Raw genomic sequence first — 25,531 nt, forward strand, 5'->3', positions numbered from 1 at the left:
GCTCCCCGCCCGAGACTCCCCGTGCGCTGGGGGCCCACCCTCCAGGAGCCAGCAGGCAGGAAGCTAGCCAGCCGGAAGACTGGCGCTCCCCACCCGAGGCTCCCTGTGCGCCGGAAGCCCTCCTTCCGGGGAACGACCTATTGCTAATTTTTTTAAAGCAAGGCATAGGATCTTGAAAATGATGTGCTACCACTTGTATTTTTTGTTTTTTAAGACAGGGTCTCATTGTGTAGTTCAGGGTGGCCTTGAACTCATCATGTAGCCCAGGCTGGCCTCAAACTCTGGAATCCTCCTGCCTCAGCCTCATGAGTGCTGGGATTATAGGCATGTGGCACCACACCCAGCCTCCACTCGTATTTTTAAAAAGAATGGAAAATACTTCTTTACAAAAATATATGAAACTGAAAACACTAACTGACTTGGGGGCAAGGACTAACAGGCCAAAGGACAGAAAATTTTCACCTATACCCTTTATGTCTTCTGATTGTGAACTATTTAATGGATTAGATACTTTGTATTTTAGTAATTAAAATCTTTTAATATAGCAACTCTACTTTTAGACATTAATTCAACAGAAGAATTTATATATGTACTCCATATGTACAAAAATATTCACTATAGCATTTTATAAAATGGTAAAAAAAAAAAAAAGATTGAAAGTGCCCTAAACAATCACCAGTAAAGAACAATATAGTAAATTATAGGATAGCCATGTTAAGAATTGTATTCATTTATTAAAATGAATAAGGAAATATATTGGCTGCAGCTTATGAATTAACAGAGGATAATCTTAAACAGTTTTAAATTTTAAAAGACTATATTGTAAATAGAAGGGTCTTTATGGTGTGCTGAGACGTGCATAGGCTATTTCTGGAAGAATATACAAGCACACACTATTAATATTGGTTGCTGGGAAGAGGGAATGAAGGACAGACACAGGAGAGCAACTGCCTTTTCAATGTATATCCCCTGGTAGCTTTTGAATATTTTACCAATACAAATATTACCTAATCAACAACATTTTAAAGACATGTTCAAATATATGACTGTCTGTATTGAGCTAAAATTTGCCTTTCTGTGAGTTCTGTCTGTCCATTCAAGTTCAACAATTAGGGTCATATGGATACTATGTTTAACCCCTCTCCTACTAGACACCCAAAATATTTGAAAACTCTGAGCCTTTGCTTCTCTAGCCAAGCTCTCTGAGTCTGCAAGTGTTTATTCCAGGAGAGATATGTCCTCATCCTGGTCTGTACCTGTGGATCCTCTCAGAACCCAGTTTTTTTTTTGAAAGACTATTACTCACAGCTGAATACTGGGATAAGGCTGGCCATATGTTTTTCTTTCTTCTAAGAGAATACAGTAGCTATTCTAAGCCTTGTCACCTTTTATCTGCAGCAGAATCTGGATTCAAAGTGGCATGGGGCAGTTTAAAACACAAAGTGGACTTCCTGGAAACATGAATTCATGAAACATTTAAGAACATAGGAGAGGTCAAGTTGGATTCAGATTACTATGGTGGGGGAATGTGTTTATTAAAAACAACAACCCAAAAAGCAGCCCAAGTGGTGTTGGAGAAGAGCAAGGTAAATGTGCAACTGGCTAAAGGTATGCTCACCATGTTGGTCACTTGCTTATTGACATTTGCAATTTTTATGTTATGGATAATCTGTTTAAATTTATGATCTTGGGTCCTGTTTGAACCCAAATAGGGTCCAGATTTCAGCAGATCTGTATACAGTGGTCTGCGCAGTATTATTACTGTCAGAGGTTATGTTACTCAGGATTTTTTTCCTCACCCAAGAGGTTCTGCATCATTAAGGGAAGTCTTTGAGCTACTCGGAGAGAGGTGAAGTGGACCTCAACAGCCTGTCCCAACACCTCTATTCTAGACACCATCATAAATTATTTTAGCCTTTCTTGGGCTGTTCTTTTTAAATATAGTATTTATTTTTTCTGATTAGAAAAATAATATATATTCATAGTATATGATTTAGTAATACAGGAAAGTTTTAAAAAGAACACTCAAAACCTTACCACATAATCATTTTCTTTCTATTTTTGCTTGTTTGTTTCTTACAAAACTGAATGGCTAGCATAGTTTTTTTTGGCTGCAAATAGAAATGTTTAATTTGAACCCAAGTCAAACAAATCATACAGCATTTTAGAATTATTACTTCAGTATAGTTTGAACTTTAGTTATGCTGTTCATCTTACAATAAAGATACATCCAGTATTAGCAAAACTGGTACCAAAATGATTTGGTCATTGTGTGAAATTCATGATAAAAACTTTAAACAGGGTAAATAGGTAAATTTGGCCAATCAGTATTAAAGTTTAGAGACTTCAAATATTTCAGACCCATTCTTCATTCCATTTTCCTCATTTATGCCTTTCATTCGGGTGTGATGTAACAAGAGAATCCTGAACAGATCAAGGCATTCTACTCTTAATGTACTCAATTCTTATTTCAAATTCATTCAAAAGTTAGAGAAGAAATCTAAGTTCAAATCTTCATATTTTTATTCAAAACATTCCAATAGCCTTCCCTATCTTCTATAGAGATTTTCCAGGCACAGTGTATGGTACACATTTGAGCACTTAAAATAAGCCACTGGCTTATGTATGCATGGAAAAGAAAAATACTAGCACTTTTGTATACTTATATACAAAAAAACCTCATATTTGATTGACAGTTACACATTTTATAACTTTATACCTGTGAATATTAGTTGTACAGTGTACTTTTATTATGATCACATGTACACAATCTAGAGGCAAGTGTGATCGAGCTGAAGCTGCATATTTTCCTATAATCCAGTCTCTGCCTATGGTTCTGCTGTGCTCTGCATGTTCCAACTGTTACATACCCATTATTGCACTCACAGTTCTCCCATGTAAACAGCAACACAGCCTACTTTTGTTTGGTCTATGCTACTGACCTGAATGAATGGTTCTCCCTTGTGATTAGTTGCTGTTCTCACCTCTTCCTCCAGAAAGTTACTGCCACCCATCACGTTCCCCTCTGCCATTCCCTGCCTCCCTGTGTGTTCCTTCAGCACAGTGCATATACCTGTTACCACTGCATTCACCACACTATACCGGGATAATTCAAATGCCTATCGTGCACCTCTTAATGCACTCAGCGTGGTGTCCATGCTGGCATCTTACACAAAGAGCCTCGAGATGCACTGCAGTAAGTTTTGCTACAACATGAGTGGATGGACATGTTGTTCCACTGTAAACTCCAGTAAACAGTATTTTGTTTTCAGTTCTCACATGAGAGTACTGAAAGCTGGAGTGGGTACAATTTGAATCCTAGCTGAGGGACAGAATAGGATTTAGCATCTTTCAATCACTCTTCTCCTAATTAGGACTTGGAGACAACCATTCAAGTGATAGTTTATATAATTTAAAGACCTAAAACTCAAAACAAGGAGATCATAAAAATTTAATAGTTGAAACGGGAAATGAGAGGAAATATTTACCAGGTCAACAGAACAATTTTTCATCTTCCTCAGGTCTGTAGTTTCATCCTTAATTCATTACTACAAACCTGCTCATCAGAAAATTATACACACAAGCAGAAGTTTATGATTCACAAATATCTCAAAATCTATGCAAGGATACTAAATTAAAGACTCCTAACTGAAGAAAATTTAACAAGAAGCTTGACAAGCCTAGTAATCAGAAGCTACACAAATTAATGTTGGTTGTATAGATAAAATCCTTATCCTCCATCTCAGTTCCCAAGGAGGCACATAAAAGAATTCTTTTCATATGTGGCTTACCTGTTCATTAACCCTCTCAAAGGTTCTTACATGAAATAATTCAATCTTTTTGGGCTTAGTTTCTATGTAAGCATGAGAATGGCAAATGAAGTATTGCATGGTATATGCAGTATAAATGTTTTTGAGAGTTTACAACAAATAAAGCCTTTGTTAACAGGCTAAATAAAATTTCAGTGTTTCCTTAAAAGCTGCTTTATTGATGCCAGTGGCAAATTTGTAAAAAAGTAACATGTTTTTTGATCTATTCATATTTACATTGATATGACAATTATGTGTACAGTTCTTACTGCACTCATGTTCTATACCAAAAACAAATATTCAAGGGGTTCTCTAAGTTTCAAAATTAAAACCACAATGCCTTGGCCTAACATGATTACAAACAGGTATTGAAAAACTGCAAATGTGTATACCTTCACAAGAGCTCCCTTCTACCTCGCATTTTTCCAAAATCTTACTTATTTCATCAACAATCTATACTCTCAAAAATACACTTACAATTTTATAGGTAAGTGATTTCTTGGATCTTTAAAAATTTTAAACAGAAGATTGAAAATGCAAGAGAAATGTACCAATGATTAAAATATCAAAAAAGCAAACACAAAATCCTCTTAAATATATAAATACTTAAATATAGAAAAACATCTATCAATAGTCAAAGTAAACATATTTAATAGCTGTATGAAAAAGGCAAGTGGGCACTTGATGCCAGGGAAGACTGAAGAATGAGACTCTTCAAGCAAATGTTGCCTGTGGGGCCAGCCTCGTATTTTGAAAATTTAAACCTAATTTATACATACATATCTATATCTATATCTATAAATATATATGACTTTTTAAAAATATCACAGCCACAAGTAAAAAATTGATAATTTGTTTACAAAGTGCAATATACCAGTACAGTGCACTCATCTTGAAGAATGTGCCTCTTGAGTTTTAAAACTCCCTCAGTTCCCATTTACGTACATGGTTTAACATTTAGTGGTGCCACACAACACAAACAATGTGTGTAATGAAGCCTAGGCCCTTAATAACTGCTATTAATTAATTCCAACATAAGTACGAAAACTGGAAAGTAAATTGCCAGTATCTGATCGATGAGGTACAGATTATCTGAATAAAATTTATGACCTGGTATGAGCAATCAGTAATCCCAACACACATTACTGCTTTGCAATAAATTTTGTATGGTTTGCATGTTCTTCAATAACTGAAGATTTTTCCTGCTTTTTTCTCCAGGTCTCAGTTTGGCAAAATCCTTCTTACTTGTGTCCCCGTGACCCCAGAAGATCGGCCGCTGCTGTTTCCTTCTTCATCAAGAGTCTTTTTGTTAGCTCTTACTTCTTTCTTCTGCTTCTCTAGCTTCTGTTTGTCCAGCTGTGCTTGATACTTTCGAACTTTAGGTATTTGGTTGGCTTTTGCTTCCATCCTTCCCACTAATGCCTCCAGTTCACACTCTAAGTTGTCTTTCAATTCAGTGTCTGGTGACTCCTGCATGAGTTTTGCAAGCTGCTGGTGGTCAAAGCTCATCTGGCCTAACTCATCCTGTAAAGTCTGCAAGACTTCTTACAGTTCTTCACCACTGCTGACTTCTTACTTCTATTACTTCGTGAAGGTACTTGCTTTGCCAAGGGTATGTTGCTCACTACTCGATCATGGCACAGAACTCTACTGTGTTGTTTCGTTAGGTGCGGGACATGCTGGACATTGGCTACCACCACATGGCTAGGACTAGTGGACTTTCCAGCCACAAATGGCATATCACGTAAGCATAATCTATAATGAGGCTTGCACCAAAATAGTTCCTAGGTCCTTTCTTTGCTGATGGTTTTGACTTCTTTTTTTTTAACTTTTCTTGCAATGGGAGAATATGAAGTTGTTTTATCTTCAAAGGTAAGTCTCTTTGTTTCTAGATCAGTCTGCAACTCATCTGCCTCAGCTTGCATACATTTCCTTTCCTGTTCTTCTTCATGAAGTTTTGCTTCCAATTCTTGCATTTTTTTTTCTGCAAGGGCCTGCATTGTGGTAAGTTTGTTATATTCTTGTTCAAGAAGATCCAGTTTCACAAGTTGGCTCTGAACATGTGTTTGATCGTGTTGTTGTTCTCTTCCTAGGGTCACCTGTTTCTCTAAGACAGATGTTCTCTCCATTTCTGCATGCTTTATCATATTCCACATGTACTCCAACTGTTTTTCTAAAAGAGTACATTTATTTTCTGCAGCAAGCAACTGAGATGTCAGTTCTTGATTATGCTCTGATTCCTCGTTCTTTGAATTCTCCCTTTCTTGTATCTGTTCATCTAGTACTTTTTTTATATTCACTTGTTTCTCTAGACTAAGTTTTCACACTTTCTTCTGCCTGAATCCTCTCAAGTTCTAAGTGTCAAATCTTATCTTGAAGATTCTTCAGGGCAGAAAATATAGGGAGATGAAGAACGATGAACCATATTTCCATTAGACTTTGATGGTTCAGCTAAGATATTTGAGAGCTGAATCGGAAGCCACGATACCGAGGCCGCTGCCATTTTCTTGCTCGCACAGCTTGTGCCTCCGCCCCCTGAGTTCGCTTTGGGTTCTGGAGCTCTCCTTCAAGATTCTAGAACCGCCCACCAGGGGCGACCCGAAGAGGACCCCTAGATGCAAGAGGCGGGGGAGTGCTGACGCGGTTACTACACCCGCGCCACACACCCTAACATAGTTTTATATTCTATTCTTTTGACAGAACATTATAGCCTAACATTTTCCCACACTGGTTTTCAAAACCATGATTTGTAATACTTCAAAATGGCTTTTTCATGAAGATGTACTGTAATATGTTTAATGATTTACCTACTTTTAGATATTTTGTTTCCAATTTTTCCTTAAATAATGCTATGATGAACATCTTTGTACACAAATCAACATCTACCTTCTTAATTATATTTTAGAATAAATTTCTAAAAATAGAATTCCTGAGTCAGAGGACTCTTGACAGGTATTATTAAACTGTGTTCCAGGAGGAATATATCAATTCAATGAGCATATATGGGTACCCATTTTATCTCATTGCCAAAATGAGCTTTATCATTTTTAAAATGTTGCTACTTAAATAAGTACAAAATGATAACTTATTAACATTTTAATTTGCATTGATTTGATCACCAGTAAAGCTAAGTGTGTTTTCACTTGCTTATTGATATTTACAATTCTTGTGATATGAATTATCTATTTAAATGTATGATCTTTGACCCTATTTGAATGTTGGTCAGATTTCAGAAGATCTGTATAAAGTAGTCTGCCTAATATTATTACTGTCAGAATTTTCATTCAGGTGACATTCTGATGATGTTTTTATATAAGTGCCTTTGCATAGCATTATCTTTTCCATGTAGCAACAGTGAGAAACAAATAAAAGGTATGTAGACAACTGCTCATATATTTAAAAAACTACAGACTTCAATTGCACTCCATTATCTTTCATGAGGCACATAAAGGATCCTGACATGGAATTATCAGGATTAGAGAAGCTAAATCGCCATGAATAGTATTGTGCTCTCTGTAGTAATCAATATTAGACTGACTCTGAAAAAGCAAGGAAGGATTCTATTTCATGCTATGTGGGCCCAAGGTAGGTGGCAAAGAATGGATAATCAACCCTGAATTAGGAACTAGAATGCCTGAATCCTACTCCTAGCTCAGTCTCTGACTTTAGGCTCCCTTGTTCTGGAACTTGAAATAAGGCTTGGATATCTTAAGGACTTCTCCCTCGCTTTATGGATGAGGCAACTGGGATTTTGAGGGCAGAAAGTTTTTAGCTAAGGTCACAAGTTTCTTTTCCATAGGAAACAGTTAACTGCCTTCAGAAAGAAGAAGAAAGGACATTGGTCTGTATGGCTACTTAGAGCAGATGGTGTCCCATAGCCATAATGGGTATAACCGTATCACTTATTCATCCAAGAGGCATCCATTTGTGTGATCCCTAAAGTTACTTCCAAGTTCTGATACTCTGAGTCATTAAAGGGAGGGTTATCTATATGTTCTAGGCACAGACTGAGTCTCAGTTTAGGATAAGAGTTCACAACCACAGTCTGTGCTGGAATTAGCAGGCGGATGGCTGTATTATCTATCAGCTGCATTAGCTATTCACTATTACCAGAAATACAAACTGGTTTCTGCTTGTCTCAAGGTATAACAGTGGTGCCACCTCAGCAATGTGCATTAAACACTTTTAGCTTGCAAAAAAACTGCCTACAACTTTAAAATCTAGACCTAAGTTGCAAAGGAAGAGAGGCCAGCTAACCCAGAAAGTATTGAGACTCTCCTTCCATGAGCCTTCAGCTTCTGCAGGTGCTGCTGAGATATAACACCTTCAGGACAGGAGACATGCTCCAAAGAGGTACAGAGGCTATTTCATTCTATTGCAAGATGTTTTCCTGTTACAGAAAAATATTATTTCAGCCGGAGGAAATAGTCAGACATATGAAGGCAGATAATAATTATCTTTAACTGGAGCCCCATCTTATAATAAGACAGATTAGGTTTGTTCTGTGTGGCCTTATGAAGGCCTTGACCATCTTTCATCAGTCGGAGGAGGTGGCTGAGAAAGAGAACTGGCATCAGCGGGAAGAAGAACTTTAGGGGTCCACTCAGGCTGCCATGTTCTCTAGTGACTGATCCTTGGTGGAGCACATGCAAAAGGATATTTCTTGCCTCATGGGCCTCAAATTCAGACACTAATAGCAAGGCTCTGAGGATAGGGGTTCTGCCAGGCTTCCTTCTTTCCTAGGCTGGTGAGGCTCATGGTACCTGTCTTTACAATCAATGGGAAAGAAGTTAAACCCTATCAAATGGAGTACAAGTAGTGTATTTTGTCTGTACTCAAACATGGGTCCCCAAGAATCCTTAACTCATCTATTTCCTTTACTTATTCACTAAATCACTAAATATCAACAGTTCTATGACTGAAATGCATTTTATGGCCATTCCCTCTTGTCTACCACATTTCCACTACTCTGTTACAGGCCCTCAATTACTGCTCACTTGAAGCTCTAAAACACCTATCTGGCTGTTTTCCCCATCTGCCATCCCCTGTCCCCTAGGCCATCCAATGTATTGATGGCAGAGTGTCTAAAAAAGCTCAGCAATAATCCTGTCCTTCCTCTGCCCCAAACCCTTCAGGCATGAATTCTCTCTCATTCATTCATTAATTCATTTGCCAAGCATTAAAGGATTACCAAATAAATATGCTCAACACTTGAAATATAATGGCAAACAACTCCAAAAACAAAGAAAACAGATATTGCTCCAATCTCACTGATGCATACAGTCTATTGTTCACTGAATTCTGCCTGGCATTCATAATACATCACCACCATTCTGATCTTCTGAGCTTCCACCCCAGGCTCTGACACGGGTCATTCAGATATCTTGGATATAGCCCACATACCTCATCTCCCTGCTGGCCTTCTACTTAGAATCTAGCTCCCTCCCTTTGTCACAGACAACTATGCTTAAATCTTATCTATCTTTCAAAGTTTGGAGTTAATTACCACAATGTTCCATAAAATCTTTCTTGATTCTCTCCATGCCTTTCCCAAACCATGATGGATATAAGCTCCTCCTTCCCTGACTCAGCACTTTATCATACCCATATTTAACACCTCATGTTTTTGCCTGTGAGATGCAATGTCTATAGCACTTTCTAGGCCAGGACTGTGTGAACACAGAGTCCATAGAAGTTGAAATGTGCTTGAGGATGGTTTTATGACATCTACATTGAAATACAGACAAGACCTTAGACTACAAACTCTGTGAAGGCAAGGTACTCTCTACACTCATCACTCAGCACAGAAGCTTTCAGGTCATCATTCGTCTATCAATATTTTAAATAAGTGAAGTAGCATAAAAGTTAAAAACTTTTAATTATGAAATAAGTTTCACTAGCTATATAAGCAAGAATGATGAACAGATTGTTTTTAAATGTACATGAAGTAAACTGGACTTACAAAAGAATGAATTTGATTGTTCTGTTTCTGGCCTAAAATGGATGCCAGAAAGACATATCAATTTAACACATTTTATTATATACACCTGAGATCAGAGTTATAGCAATAATAGTAATAGAAATAATAACAACAAAAACATAATAGCTAACTTTTACCATGGATTAGGCATTTTGCTATACACCATATGCACGGGGCATCTACACATATACACATGCGTGCACACACACACAATCTCTTTTAATTTTTAAAGCAGCTCTATGAGATGAAACATCCTGCTTCTATGGGAAGGGGAAATAAAGACTCAAAGAGCATAAGTGACTGGTTCATATGAGATCATAAGCCATCGAGCAAGGTGCCAGAGTGCCTATATTTCTTAGCAGGACCATGGTCTCAGGCCTCTATCCAGAACTGGTAAATCAGAACATACAGCCTGAAATTATGTATTTTAACATGAATTATTCTTGGACTTGAGCAAGTTAGGACAACAGTGGACAAAACTAGGAGTGGGGGAAGAAGGCAGGCCACAGGCTGGACACAGCTGGTATAGGGTATAAGCATTTTATACTCTGTGATTCTGAGGTAGATCATCAAAAGCAATGTGGCTTCCATTTGGCTCTTTCTCTTAAAATATTTTTGTTTGGAACTCAGCCACCATGCTGTGGGGAAATCCAGGCCATATGGAACAGAATCAAGTCCCCAGCACTCAAACCTGCCCGAGCTCCCAGCCAACAGCCAGCACTGCCTGGAAAGTGGATCCTCCACGCCTCAACTGAGCACCTAGCTGATACTGTGCAGCACAGATGCAGAGTACTTTCCTGCTGAGTCCAGTCCAAATGGCACGGCTGGAAACAAAATGTCTTATTTCTATGGCTTGAACCCATTATGTCCTAGATGATTCATTACGCAGCAATAGAAAACCAGAACACCCTCATATCACAGATTAAGAAACTGCTTCAGAAAGCTGAAATGATCATTTTTTTCCTAATGGTTTCTGATTATTCCACAGCAGTTATCAGTGCTCAGAAATATAAATGACCTTTAAACTAACTAGTAATCCAGATCAACTGAACAACCCGATATAAATTTTTATATATTTCATCACAGTAGCTTAATTAAGAATTGTAATTAGTAAACATTTACATGGATAATACACCTCAAAGAAACATAAATAATGAATCCATTTGTCCTTCAGAGAATAGAGTTAAGGCAAACTCAGTCATTTAATATCTAACATTTATATAACATATCCTTCAGGTTAGCTGTTTGTTCATCTGCATCCAACCTAGGAACCTTGGATTTGACACTGTTCTTGCTCTACATAACTTGGAGATTTTAAGAAAGTTAGTTAAATTATGGGGCCTACTTCCACATTAGAATAACAAGGAAGATGAGCCCTACAGGTAAAGTATCTCTCTGTCAAAAATATGCATATTATCTTCTTTGCCTGCCTTGTGAGGTATAGGAATATTACATGCTCTATACAACTCAAATGATGGTCATCCCTGACCCCATTACCTAATACAGGACCTAAAGACTGAAAGGGGCCCAAAGGACCACCTCCAGCCCAATGCCAGTGAAGGACGTGCAGGGCCAGGACAGCAGGTGGTGTGAGAGGGCAGAGGGCACTGTCTCTGCTCTTCCTGCTACAACAGTGTTCATTTATGTATTTATTTATTTTTGTTTTTGAGACAGGGTCTTGCTATGTAGTATAGGCTGGCCTTGAACTTGCTTATGTAGGCCAAGCTGGCCTCAGACTCGTGGTGAGCCTCCTGCCTCAGTCTCCCAACTGCTGGGATTGTAGGCATGCACCAGTATGCCCAGCAACAAAGTGTTCTGAGGATGACAGTCACTTTAACCAGCTTTTCTGTGCTTATCTGCAGGAGAGTGTTCCCTAGCCACTTGCAATCTTAGTGAAGTCCCAGTTAACTGTAGCCAGATTGTTTTTTAAGGAGCAAATCATAAGATCATATAGGCAAAAAAAAATTTTTAAGGTACAGCTTCTTCAATGTGTCCAAGAAGTGGTATGAATGTATCCCAATATCCCAGCTCAGGTATCAATTTGCCCATCCAAGAAATAGAAATATGGTAATATGATGTGTGAGGTCCTCTGGGCCTCAGTCTACAAATCTATATACTTCTACCTACACCCTCTAGCCATATGCAGAATGGATTACTGTATTGTTCTAATATTCCTGCATTCCTGAAACACTTATACAATATTATTCTAATAATCTTTGCCCAAAATACTCTTCTCTCAAAATTCTTGGTAACAAAATATAAATTATTGTAGGAAATGGGGAGCAGGTATAAGACGTTATTTCTTCCTGAAACCAGATAGATAGCTTTGTTCAATTGTTCATTTTGCTACTAGACTAGATTTTCTTCACATAATAAAAATATTTTTAAAGGGTCAGCAGAGTACATTCTTTTCCTATCATTAAGGGGGAAATTGCTTATTTGTCCTAAAAATTACTAAGAAAGCAGAGAAGGGGCTGGGGATTTAGCTCAGCGGCAAAGCGCCTGCCTGGCAAGCGCAAGGTCCTGAGTTCAGTTCCCGGTACCGGAGAAAAACCAAAAAAAAAAAACAAAAAACAAACAAACAAACTAAGAAAGCAGAGAGATGAAAGTATTTTTCTTACATAGATTTTTTTTTTTGGTAGCACTGGTAATGAAACCCAGGACCTTTGCATTAAATTATACCCCCAGATTCTCTCTCTCTCTCTCTCTCTCTCTCTCTCTCTCTCTCTCTTTCCTTCTCTCTCTCTCTCCCTCCTCCCTTCTCTCATTTTGAGATAGGGTCTCACAAAATCACTCAGTTGCCCAAGCTGGGCTCCAATTTACTATCCTCCTTTCTCAGTTTCTCAGAGTGCTAGGATTATAGGCCTGTGTCACCACACTCAGATTTTACTTAGGATTCTTAGACTGCCTTAGATGTCATACAGTGCAACTGCTGTATTTTTAAAATATAAAGTCCAGAGACTGAAAGTAAGGCATCAACTGCTCCTTGCCTAACCAGTACTCATTCTGTACTACTGCCTCAATAATACAGTTCCAGATATTGTGCCCAGCTGAAACTTTATATTTCTTAGCCTGTTCTTCAAATAAAGGTGGTGGTTGACATTCAAGAAGTTATGAGAGGGGAATTCCAGAAAAGTTCATACAGGAGTAATTCCTTTTTTCTTCCTCCTCTCTTCTTTCTTCTTTCTTGTTGCCTGAAACTTAGAAATGATATCTGGAGTTCCAGTAGCCATATGGAACTACGAGGTCGTGAAGATAGAATCCTATGATGAATTCATAATGACATTTAAAAACCTAATTCATCACCTTGGAGGACCTGAAGGAACCAATTCATTACCTTGAATGTTGATTTTAAAATTAGGATGGGAAACAATAGTTGTTTGTTTGTTTTGTTTGTTTGAACAGTTGCATAATGGTGAATATTTAAGGATTGAGTCTCTAAAGGGACAAGTCCTGATTTGCATTATTTTGTCAAGTACCACAGTGTTAATACGCCTACCATAGCCAATTTCATACCAGTAATGTGACATCACTAAACCAGAGGTTTGGAAGAGATGTACACATTCAGCTCATGAGCAGGTAAATTGTGGCTTCAGCAGGCCACTGACTATATGTCTAATGAATAAAATAGTAGGGGAAGGGAATCATCTCTTTATGAAAAGCATTCCAGATAATAAATTAAAAGAAATGATAGAAGCAGAACCTCACCATTTTTCAACTTTAAAGGGATTAATAGATTTTGACATTGAGCACTCACTGCTTCTGATATCACACTGGGAAAAACAACCAAACCTTATATGACTACTGCTGAAAGAATGCCATTGCGTCAGGGTCTTGTCAGTGGGATTGAACCCAAACCTGATAAAGCCTCTGGATCTAGTTGCTGGTTTTTCAGGAAATATAGAAAACAAGAAAATGTGTTGAACTGTACCATGAATATGCAGTAAGCAAATCTAGGCTGTGGGAAACTCTACAGGTCAAATGGTTCAGCTTTTTCAACAGACAAATTTGGGGAAAGGAGAGAAATGGAGGGGAAGCTTGTAGGTTAAAAGATATTTAAATGACATAATTTTTATAGGTGAGATTAAAATATAGTTTCTGAGGGTAAAGTGTTGGGTAATAAAATTATATAGAGGGGCTGGGGATTTAGCTCAGCGGCAAAGGTGCCTGCTTGGCAAGCGCAAGGTCGTGAGTTCGGTTCCTGGTACCGGAGAAAAACCAAAAAAAAAAAAAAATTATATAGAAACACAAGGAAATATCACTAAAAGTCAAGAGAATGACTGTAGTTCCAGGAATGATGTTTCTGCCTTGGAGCTAGCTGAGTGTGGACTGAATCTCCCGAAGTATGAACCAAATTTAACCTCTTTTATTTAAATTCTGGATGTTAGGTATTATGTTCCATCAACAGGAATACTAACTAATATAGAACTCCCAACTAGTTCCTAAAAAATCATGTTTCCATTCTGCTCCTTCCCACCTCTAATCTTTGGCTTTTCCTGCATTATCAGCTCTGTTTTTGCCCTCCAGATTTGTACACTGATCTGGCCTTTCCAGCTGTAACTATGTAGTCTCAAGACTCTAGCTCAGTTCATTCTTTTAAATGTCTCTAGGATCATATCTCCTGGATACAATTCATAAGGGATTATCAAGAGCCAAACCCATCCAGTTCAGTCTCTTTCTTTTCAAATTCAGTCTGCCAGAGGGAAAGAAAGGGGAAATCAGTACAATTCCTGCCAAAACAACTTAAGTGTTAGTCCTTTTAAATTTAGTGCATTAGAACAAGTGTGAAAATGGAAGGAAAAAAGGAGGTAGAGATGGGGAAAATTTTGTAGATTTTTTGGTGATGATTTCTTCTTATGAAAAATAGCTAAACGTAGGACAATTAGGGGCTTTTAATTTAGAATTGTTTGTTTACTATCCATTTCCATCAAGAAATGGATAGTAAATGTACATTCTGTGAATGTACATTCACAGAACAAATTACTCATAATCCAAGGTTTTACTACATTTAAAAAAACTTAACATTTGGTATAGTTTGGATCTTAAATGTCCCACAAAGACCCATGTGTTAAAGACTTGGATCCCAACTTGGCACCAATAGCTGGTGGTAGAAACTTTAAGAGGTGGGGTCAGCAAAAAGTTTTGAGTCGTTGGGCAGGTACCTTCAGGTGCCCAAGGTGAGATGCTCGACAATCCTGCTTTCTCTTTTTTTCCCTGCTGATGGAGACCACTATGAAGTAGTTCTGAGCAGGAGTAATACAATTGGCTTTTTAAGTTTATTTGTGAGTTACTGGTCTCTATTGAGGCCTATAATGGTGGGTGAGAAGCCATGAATCCTCAAAGGACAAGACAAGGCCATAGCTGAGGACTTTTGGCTCTAACCCCTAACTAACTAAAAGGAGACTGTAGGTGTAGGCATCTCACTCCTGTGGTGAAAGCCTTTATAGAGATAACATAGTTTTTTTTTTTTTTTTTTTAATTAACAAAGTGTTATTTGGAAAAGTCCTTAAACAGATTTTTAAGTCCTGCCCAGATATTTGCTTTTTTTTTAGTATTCTCCCTCTTTTGTTTGAAAACCTAATAAATATGGGCCATTCAGGGAAGTCTGGGTCTGAACCCAGAGAATCTTAAATTTTTAAGAGAGTCACACCCTCCTGGAGCCCTAAAATCATTTCAGCTGTCTCATTTATTTAAGCCTTTGCCGTCCACTCATTTGGGAGATTGCAGACCACATCAGCCGGCGATTCCTAAGGGTTATTCATCCGATACCCTACCTTGAGGTAAACAGCTTTGCTCTGCTGCACACTGCAACTACAGTGTGCCACCTGAGGTCCAAAGCAACAGGGCCAATTTGGTCATGGTGAAACCTACAAACCAATGAGCCAAAGTAAACCTTTAATCTATTTTAATTTATTTTAAGAATAAAAGAAGGAAAACATTAACAAACAGACATCCATTTACAAAACAGCATAAGAACAATACACACAATACAGAGTTACAGACAAAGTGGTAGGAAATTAACAATGGTTGTTGTATTACATATTGATATCTTCAAAGTGGTTTCTTAGGAAAACAAATAGAGACATGCCAGATTGATCAAATACGTAATCATTAACTGTTCCTTTTAGTAAAGCGATAGAAGTCAGTAATACACCTATGTTAGCTATCCTGTATATACATACATACATAATTTCCCCTTTTTTCTTTTCTCTGTTCCCTCACCCCAGTTCCTCTTTACCTTTGAGCATTTTCCTTTTGTTTCACAATGTCTGTCATACCTCCTAATTTCTGTTTACTCTTTCAAGTACTTACACTAGTGAGACAATACGTTGCTTACACATGGAGGTCTGGTTTATTTCACTTATGAGTATGTAAACCTTTAATCTAAATAAATTGATTTATTTCAAGTATGTGTTATAGTAACAGGAAGCTGATTAACACATCTATCCATGATAAACACACTCAGCAAACTTAGAAGAGAAGCTTAACATCATACTTAATGGTGAAAGAAAGATTGCTTTCTCACTAAGGTCATGAACAAGACAAAAGTATCTGCTGTCACTACTACTCAACTAGAAGTAGAGTTAGAAGTCCTAACTAGTGAAATAAGCCAAGGAAAAGAGAAAAGAGCATGCATAGTGGAAAGGAAAAAATAAAAAGTTTTATTTGTAGATGACATGATTGCCTACCTAGAAAATCCCAAAGGCTACTCCCCAAAAATATACTATTAGAACTTGAATTTTTATCCTTGTTTCTATGTGCTAGCTGTGAGCAAATGCTAAGTAGAATAAAAGCAAGCACCATTCATAATTATGAATTCATAATTAATATACCTTAAAAAAAGGTATAGGGCTAAATCTTCTAAATATGTACCAGATCTGTGCTGACAACTATAAAACTCTGATGACAGAAATGAAAGAAAACTTAAATAAATGAAAAGACATTTCATGTATATGGATTGGAAGGCCAATATTGCCAAACTGTCAACTCTCTCCAAAGGGATATATAGAACGAGTGTACTTCCAATCAAAATCCCCGTAGGATTTCTGTAAAAATCAAATTGAGTCTAAACTTTTTATAGAAAGGCAAAGGAACTAGAATAACCACAACAATTTTTAAAAAGAAAAGGCAGTTGGAGGACTTATACTATGTAATTTCCATATTTATAGGAAGTAATCAAGAGAGTATCATATTAGGGAAAAATTAAATATTTAGATGACGAAGCAGAATAGAGAATATGGAGATAGATACAAACATACATGATCAACTGATTTTCCACAAAGGTACAAAGGTAATTAAATGGAGGATTTCCAGAACAGTTTACTAATCTATGGATTATGTAATTCATTTTAAAACAGAAATTAAAAAGAGCTGATATTCCTCCACTATTATACAGGCAAGTATAGTAGTATTTGAAGAGTGAGAATGTGTTAAGTAAAGTAAATCAGAAGCACAAATTTAAATATCACATATATGAGAAACCCAAATTATAGATAAAGAGCAAAATGAAACATTGATAATAGGAAGTAGGGAGATAGCTCTTTCTCAAATGAGAAGGGAGTCCAGAAATGGAGGAAAGAGGGAGAAGAAGTAAAGAGAGGGAAGGGAAAAAGGATTTAAGGTGTGTTACGTACATGTACCAACTCCCAACAAGTAATGTAAACGTTATGTACTATAAACATGTACTAATGTTAAAAAGGAAAAATGCTAAAAGAAAAACTAAGTCAGTGGATTGATGTTTCCAAAATTCTAGCAAAATTGTTTTCCACCTAAATGTTACAGCCAGTCAAGAAGAGGACAGAATAAAGATATTTTCACACTTTAAAAGTATTAAAAGTTTGACTTTCTATGCATCCTGCTTTAGGAAGCTATTGGAAGAGGTCTGTAAAACCCTGAGAGTAAACCAAGAAGGAAACAGAGAGGAGTTTCAATAAACAGAAGAGCTGAAATAGAAGAGAGTTGAAGGGAAGTGAGAAATATCAAGATAAAAGCATGCAACAGGTCTAAAAAACAACCAGTCCAGAGAAGCCCAGGAAGCACAAGGATTAGGAGAAGGAAGCTTGCATGAGAAAAAGAACAGCTAGTGTGTTTAAGCTGATAACCCAAAATATTCATAGGTATATAACATATTTTGGAACCCTTGAGAAAAGTATAATAAATATAGAGAAAATCAAACAAATGAGAAAAAACATACCAAGGAAATTCTAACTCCAAGAAAAGCTAGTTGCTATACCTTAATAATGTACACTATTTAGCAAATGAACAATAAACAAAAAATATCAGTTAAATCTGGAGAATGATGGAGGTGAGAAGTGGAGAGATAACTAAAAACTAAATTTTCATCCTACCATAATAGGAAATTTTATCTCTATTATTCCAATAGGCAATGGTTTAAATTGATAATATATAGTAGTACAGGCATATTATTAGAAATATGGAGGTAAATAAAATAGAAAGCAGAATTAATAAGGGTAGTTCTCTTTGCGGAGAAGGGCTGGATATTAGGGAGAGATGAACCTTGAGACACTGATCCTTATTAAGCACTATGTTGTAAACATCTCCATTATGGTGGGAGAACTTGCAGCACAGATATTAATAAAAACCACAAATGAAGGCCTTTTTTCCCAAGGCCCAGTATACAACACAGTGCCAGTTCTCAAGGGTTTGTTTTATACACATGTGATTTTGAAACTATGTGAAGACAAAACAGCCTTACCCGATGGTTATAAGGGTTTAAGAAAGAGGACTTTCCCATACATTATTCAGGAAGTGAAATTCATTACACATTTCTGGAATGCAATTTAACTACATGTATTAGAAGCCTTTCTAAAAGTATATTTTTGATTCAAGTAACCCTCTTGTAGAACTTTGTTTTCTGGAAAGTTGTTTGTAATCTGACCAGCATCTCTTCCTTCGAGGAATTATTCCTCCTTCATTCAGTAGTAATCTTGTTTATCTATGTGATTTCAGGGCAAATGACCACTCCCATTAGGTTCACATATACATCATTCTTGGGTAATCACAGTACTCTTATCCTGACCATAAGGACCTGTCCAAGGATGGGCACGTGACCCAGACTGAGCTAGTCAGTGTTTCTCTAAGACTGGCTGAAAGCTACCAGGAAAAATGCTCTCTTTTTTCTAGAATTATGAGTCGTTGAAACTATGAACTGGAAGCTTCCAGTAGCCATTTTTACTATTTTGTGGAGATAGAGCTAGCCTGAGAATAAACCCTACAGAGAAAAGAATGGAGCTGAGAAAAATAAAGAGAAAGCCATGGCACTTAATGATTTCATCTGAACATTTGAATCCAGTTGTACCAAAAACCAATATATTCCTGACATTTTCAGTTATCACAACAAGAAATTCCTGATTTTTTAAAAACGGCTTGACTTGGGTGTTTTTATATTACCAGCCTAAAGAGAAATAACAATATAGAAAACATCCTGACTGGGCCAAATGGTTTATTTCCAATTTCATCAACATGTTGAACACAATATTACAAAAGTGAATGCAGGTTCAACAATAGGACATTGTTAAATTATGGTATATTCATTAAGTAGTACAATAAAAACTACTGTGGAAGAATAATTCATGGCATGAGAAAATGTTCCTAAAATATTTTATGTAAAAAGTAGGTTCAAATGATACATTAAATAATATCATTATTGTACATGCTAAATAGCCTATATGTACAAAAACATTAGACCAGCAATTTTTATGACATATATATATATATATGCTGATATGTATGTAGATATATAAATGAACATGTATTTCTTTTGTTATATGGAAAATATGAAAATTATGACCTTAACTTTTATTCAATACTTAGAATAAAGAAATTTAGAATTTGTGAAATTATTACTTTAAACTATGTTGTTCAGTGACCCTGATAGCAACATATATATTGGAAACTCCTTAGAATTTAGAGCTAAAAAGATAATTTGTGTCTTTTGACAAACCATCATGCTTCTTTTTATCAGGTAATGAAAGCTATCTAACTCACACATTTTTCTAGCCTGGGCTGCCCAAAAAATCTGAGTTATCTTTAGTACAAAATGACAGTACTTGCTGGCTAACAGCAACCAGTTCTACAGCTTCAAAGGCTATGCTTCTAACTTCAAGTCCCTTATTTTCTCTACTAAATTTCTTACCAGTTAAACTTAGGAAGGCATACAAACTGTGCAATCTGAATATAAACAAACTCTTTTGTTTCATCTCACCACTCACACAACTTCTTTGTAGCCCACAAAGTTTGTCTTGTCATTTCCCAAATACACCTTGCAGTTGCACTTTACAATCAAAACAATTTCCTTTTTTCAATTTTTAAATCAGCTTTTATTAAGGTATAATGTATGTGCCGTTAAGATTCACCTTAAGTATACACTTAGTGCTTTTAAACATGTTATTTTTTTCTTCTTTTTCCACTCGTTGATCTTTTCTTCCTCCAGACCCAGGAGATGTCACCTCCTCCTGAAGTCACACCCAGTAAACCTAGATTTAATTCCTCCTTCTGTGGGAGTTTCCATTTGTCCTTATTATAGCACTTAGCACATTATAATTATTGACATTTATGTCATGTCTACTAGAATGGAGCTCCTGAAGGTCAGGGGGTGAGTCTAAGGCCTTTATCATCCACTAAACTGTCTTTCAGAACACTAATCAGTGCCCAGAAGTAATCATGCAACTTGGAGTAAGCTTATTACACCCAGCACTGAGTAACATAGGATCACCACAACCTTGGAAGCTCTACCAAAAGCTAGCTAGATATTTTTTCCTTCAGTTTTTGAGAATGCAGAAACCTTGATGCAAGCTTCCCATGATGACCTCTAATTCCAGAAAAGGATAACAGAGCTTTAAACTTCAAAAAAGGATATAGATGAAAGCCTGGCATAACTTCTAAGGAACATCTACAGTGCTGCTAGTATACCATATTCATTGGATTGAAGGCACCATCAGTTTAAGACAAATTCTAATCTTTGTGGTCAAGATGTGTTCCACAAAGTTGGTGAAGTATGGTAAGCACTCAGTGTGCCTGCAGTGGGTTATCTAGTGCTGAGAAATGAAAGACTGAGAACAATGACTCTGCTCCATAGAGCATCTGCCACTTCAACCCATTCCAGGAGCTGGGACTTAGTGGGCCAGAGCACCAATATCTACCTCAGTTGCCTGAATCTGCTTTGTGTCTGCTTCACTTACTCCACTTACAGAAATACAGAATGATTAGTCCAATGGGTCTCAAACTTGACTGTGCATCAGAGTTATATGGAGGGCTTGTTAAAAGAGCAATTTCTAGGCCCCACCCACTATTTCTGATGGAGTAGAATCTACATATCTAACAATGTCCTACATGGTGCTGATACTGCCGGCTCAGAGACCACAGATTTTGAACCATAGACCTGATCTAAACTACTCATTTTATGGAGAAGAAACTGGAGCACCAAGAAGGGAAGAGCAAGCCAAAGATCATGTAGTAGGATTATGGGAAACAGGGCCTGGAACTAAATCCTTTCTCTTCCTAAGCTACATCAAGGTGCCTTCTCCCAAGGCAGCTACATTAGTTGCCAACCCAGAGAGGAGTGATAAAAGTTTGATAAGTATTTCACATCTATAAAATGTGTTTTGTATTTAAAATTTAAATACAGTTGCTAATAACCAAATGAGATTTCTTGGATCGTGTAGCTTGTTAATGAAACAACTCCATCCAATTAAGCCATTATTTGTTTGCTTTTAAAACTTGATTTCTCCTTTCTCCCCCTTCTGTCCTTTTTCTCTGTATCTTCATTCTTCAGAGCAATTTGCAGTAAGATTTCCCCAAAGACTAATAATATGTTTACAAGTTCTCTTTTGTCCTGAGTCCAAGTGTTTCCTTCACATTTTCCGGTAAAACTCCCTCCCGCTGCTGCCCCGTCCATTACTGCAGAAGCAGAAGGAAGATGACTAGGGTTGGTCACATCCTTAAACACAAAGCACTGCAGAAAGCACTCTGTGGAAATGTGAATTTATAACTTGGTGAAGAAACAAAGAAGCAAAGACTTATTAGTCTGAAAAGTATTTCATTTAATTCATATTTTCTTAAAAGTCTACTATGTGCAACACAGCACCCTCATTAGTAACTGTGCTCTGCCAATATCAGTTTTTTTTTTTCTGAGCCTAATTCGGCTTTTAATTGCATCACTGTAAGTCATAGTCCTATTCCTGAGTGCCTAATACACATCCTACTCAGTGTTTGGTCATTCAGTAAATGAATCAAGTTTAGTTTAAGCCTGGTTGGGTAATCTTGAGGTACTTCACATTCTTCACTTCACTTTGTAGCCAACACAGGCGATTCGATAGCCATTACAGATATCCCAAATAAAATCTAGCAACTTTTTCATAGTATCTGGGTACCTATTCTTTGCCCCTAGCATCCCCAAACTATAAAGATTAGAAGTAACCCACTATGGGGGAAGGTTTGATGAAGTAAAACTGAATTGTTTAAAATGGAAACTCAACAATGACTGGAGATGAAAGGAGAGGACTCTCTTAAGACTCAGCTGCACAGTAACATGGAAAGGTGACAGAGATATAAAAAGAAAGAAAGAAAAATGACGGTAGAGCTATTATTTCAGAAGTTGAAGAAGAAAGTAGAGATAGAAGCATAAAGGAGAAGCAATGAGCTGCCCTGGGGATTTAACATAGTCCTTGAACCAGAAAACCGAAAGATGAGGGAAATGCTGCAATTTGAGGAATTAAGGCAAGAGGCTTAGTTAGGCTGGAAGGCAAGGTGCACAGGTGGAAGAAGTGAAAGGACTATGCTTCTGTGTGACTATGGAAACTGAAAGAAATAACCTGGGAAAATACAGAAAAAAAAATGAGTTAGCAGTGGTGACCTCCAAATTAGAGAACTGACAATGACTATTTGAGACCAACTATGTGTGGATCTCCATTACACAAAAAGGAACAAAGACAAACAACAATCACCTGCAAGGAAATATCTGCACTCAGAACCAGTGCTACTCAGACTACAAGGTGTACATGAGTCCCCAGGGGCCTCACTAACAAACAGATTCCAGGGCCTCAACCCTAAAGATTATGATTCAGTAGGTGTTTGGTGAGGCACCTAAATTGCACTTTCAGGAAATATACTGGTGCTCTGCTGTTACTACTCATCTGCAGACCACACTTGGAGGACCAATTAGCCAGTGAAGAGGGAGGAATACTCTGGGCAAAGAAAGACAAAGCTGTGGACACAAGGAGATTCACTCTTTGGAAGAGATGTCCCACTTCATTCTCTGAGACAGCTGCAGGGGGAACGCTACACCATACCCCCTATCCAAGTTTTCTCTTCTCCATGCCCATGACTACTGTTTCTTCAGCTCCTTACACATTTTCTCCAGGTCCTTTGGGTTCTCACTGCAGTTTAAAACAGTTCTATCAGTAGGACCCTGGGACATGTCCACGGCCAGCTGCCTTCTCAGCATTTAGGAACTGCCTAGGGTTCAGGAGAGCTAGGTCATTGGTTGGCTTCATTCATGTTGATGTCTGGGGCCAAGACATGGCGAACATCCTGAGAGGGCAGGGTTCTCCACATATTTGCTGAAGCAAGAAATATACAAGACTTTCCTCAGGTGCTTCCTACCAGGGAGCTCTCTGCCTACCTTTGATTTAATGGCTGAATTCATGAAATCAGCTAGATTCTGAAGAAAAATCATCACTGTTAAAGATGGGCTGTGAAAGGAAGCAAGGGAAAAGGAAAAATAGATGATAGATAGATAGATAGATAGATAGATAGATAGATAGATAGATAGAAACAAGATAATTAAGATAGTTATACTGATAGTTTCTCTTAGTTCATTGAAAAGAAAGGTTCGTGCTAATACTGGTTAAACAATATCTAATGTCTATGTCTTGCACTCTGAGTAACTACTCTGAAGATAGCAATACACAATGGATTAATTACTGTTACTCTCCTATTACCTTGTTTTGAAATTTTTTTCTTTTTACAATAAAAGTAAAAATAAAGATGAGATCAGCCTACTCTCTTATTTAGTCTGATTCTTGAGGATCAGACTAAGAAAAGCAAGTACAGGATAAGAACTGAGTCTTCTAACACGTGGGGTTTAGATATTTCATCTTTCACACTGCTACCTCCTCTGAAGCAGTGGGTATAACTGTCCTGTGCTGTGAAAGGAAAGTAGTAAGTTCATGTAATGAGTCCTATGTTTATACTTGGGATACATGCTCAAACTACTATCAATGTCTCACTCCAAGAACATATGAAAGAATGCTCCTTTGATTAGTAAAGTATTTCTATATTAAGTGGTTTTAATTTTTTCCAACATATTGTTAGAAGATCCAATGTGTTGAAGAAGGTTCAAGTCCTATAATAACAAGGCTGATTGAAAGAGAGCAAGCATGAACCATGGAAGGATGGATGTGTGTGAGTGTGTGTGTGTGTGTGTGTGTGTGTGTGTGTATTTGTGTGTGTGCTCAGACTTCAGTTCAAGTTATACCAATGCCATAATTATTGTCTGAGCAGCTTTCTGAGCCCAACCTTACGCCATCAGGGTGGAGAGCACTAAAACAAAAATGGAATAGTATCTCAAATCCTTTCAGTCATTTACATCAAAAATTGATTTTAAAAAAGTTTCATATTCTTCATCCCACTTTATTTCCATAGTAACCTCATAAAGTAGGGACAACAGGAATTAATATCATCATTCTATAGTTAAATTATATGATCAAGCTTGGTTTTCACCTCTCATTATTTACTAGCTTTTGTCATCAAGTATGTGATGACTATCATACCTGGTATCAGGTTTCAAGGGCAACCCATCTCTGAAATCTCTAGGATTTACAACCCTTCAAGACATTAACACCTAATATACGGCATACTTAGCACTTTGTGTTGGTTATTCCCCATTTGCTTGTTTTACTTTTCCTTCTCCCTCTATGTTTTTGCTCATTTTTTCCCTCTTGTCGTGTGCCCCGAGAGATCTACATCTGTAACTGTATCACTGGGTCAACTTGTTTGACGAAGGAAAGAAACAAGGGAGAGATAAAAGGGGAGAAATCAAGACAGTGGGGTTATTTTTGCCACAACTCTCACAGAAACTGCTAATACTATTTCATTTCCTTGTCCTTTAGGGATTAACAGCTTCCTACTTTTGCCAATTTCTGTATGCCTCATGAGCCCTCTTGATGCCCCTGACCTCTACAAATAGTGTGATCGTTAAAGTCTTTTCAATCACGCCACTTAGATTCTGTTTCTTACTATGACCATGAACCATATATATCTTTTTCCTCTACAACCCTAATCTGTAAAAATAAACGTAAAGCCTAGAGGAACATAGTGAGCCTAAAACATCCACAGTCACAAATTCATTGATTTTTCTGTTTTAATAATTAATGTTTGTTTCCCTAGTGCTTATTCTACTTTGGGTCCTTGTTTAGATGAGGACTGAATGCGGGTGATGGTCTGCCTCCTAAATACAGTCCTATCTCTCAAGCCTTTACCGCCAATTGATTCTATCCATTGTCTGTTCTGGGTTGTTTTTCCTGGTGTATGACTCTAATTGTATCATTCCTGTCATGACTCTTTATCTCAGAGCCCAGAGCTCTACCCCATGTGCAGTACCTATGATTCACTGTGTGTTTCTGTGCTCTCTGTTCCCTATTCCTACAGCAAAATGTCTGGCCTTCATTTTGTTCACATGATTTCCTTAGCTTAGAGTGGTCTTTACTTTGAAACTCTTTGC

General features: G+C 37.3%; 1 protein-coding gene and 1 pseudogene across 1 annotated transcript in view; both read right to left on the minus strand.

Moving 5' to 3' along the window:
* Frmpd1 (FERM and PDZ domain containing 1) overlaps positions 1–25,531 on the minus strand; it is a 171,210-nt gene that overhangs the window by 116,884 nt on the left and 28,795 nt on the right. The gene's annotated exons all lie outside the window — the stretch shown is intronic.
* On the minus strand, positions 4,496–6,360 carry LOC102030531 (annotated as a pseudogene).

The sequence above is a fragment of the Chinchilla lanigera genome, unplaced genomic scaffold, assembly GCF_000276665.1.
Source record: "Chinchilla lanigera isolate Chin_1 unplaced genomic scaffold, ChiLan1.0 scaffold00018, whole genome shotgun sequence".
NCBI classification, from domain to species: domain Eukaryota; kingdom Metazoa; phylum Chordata; class Mammalia; order Rodentia; family Chinchillidae; genus Chinchilla; species Chinchilla lanigera.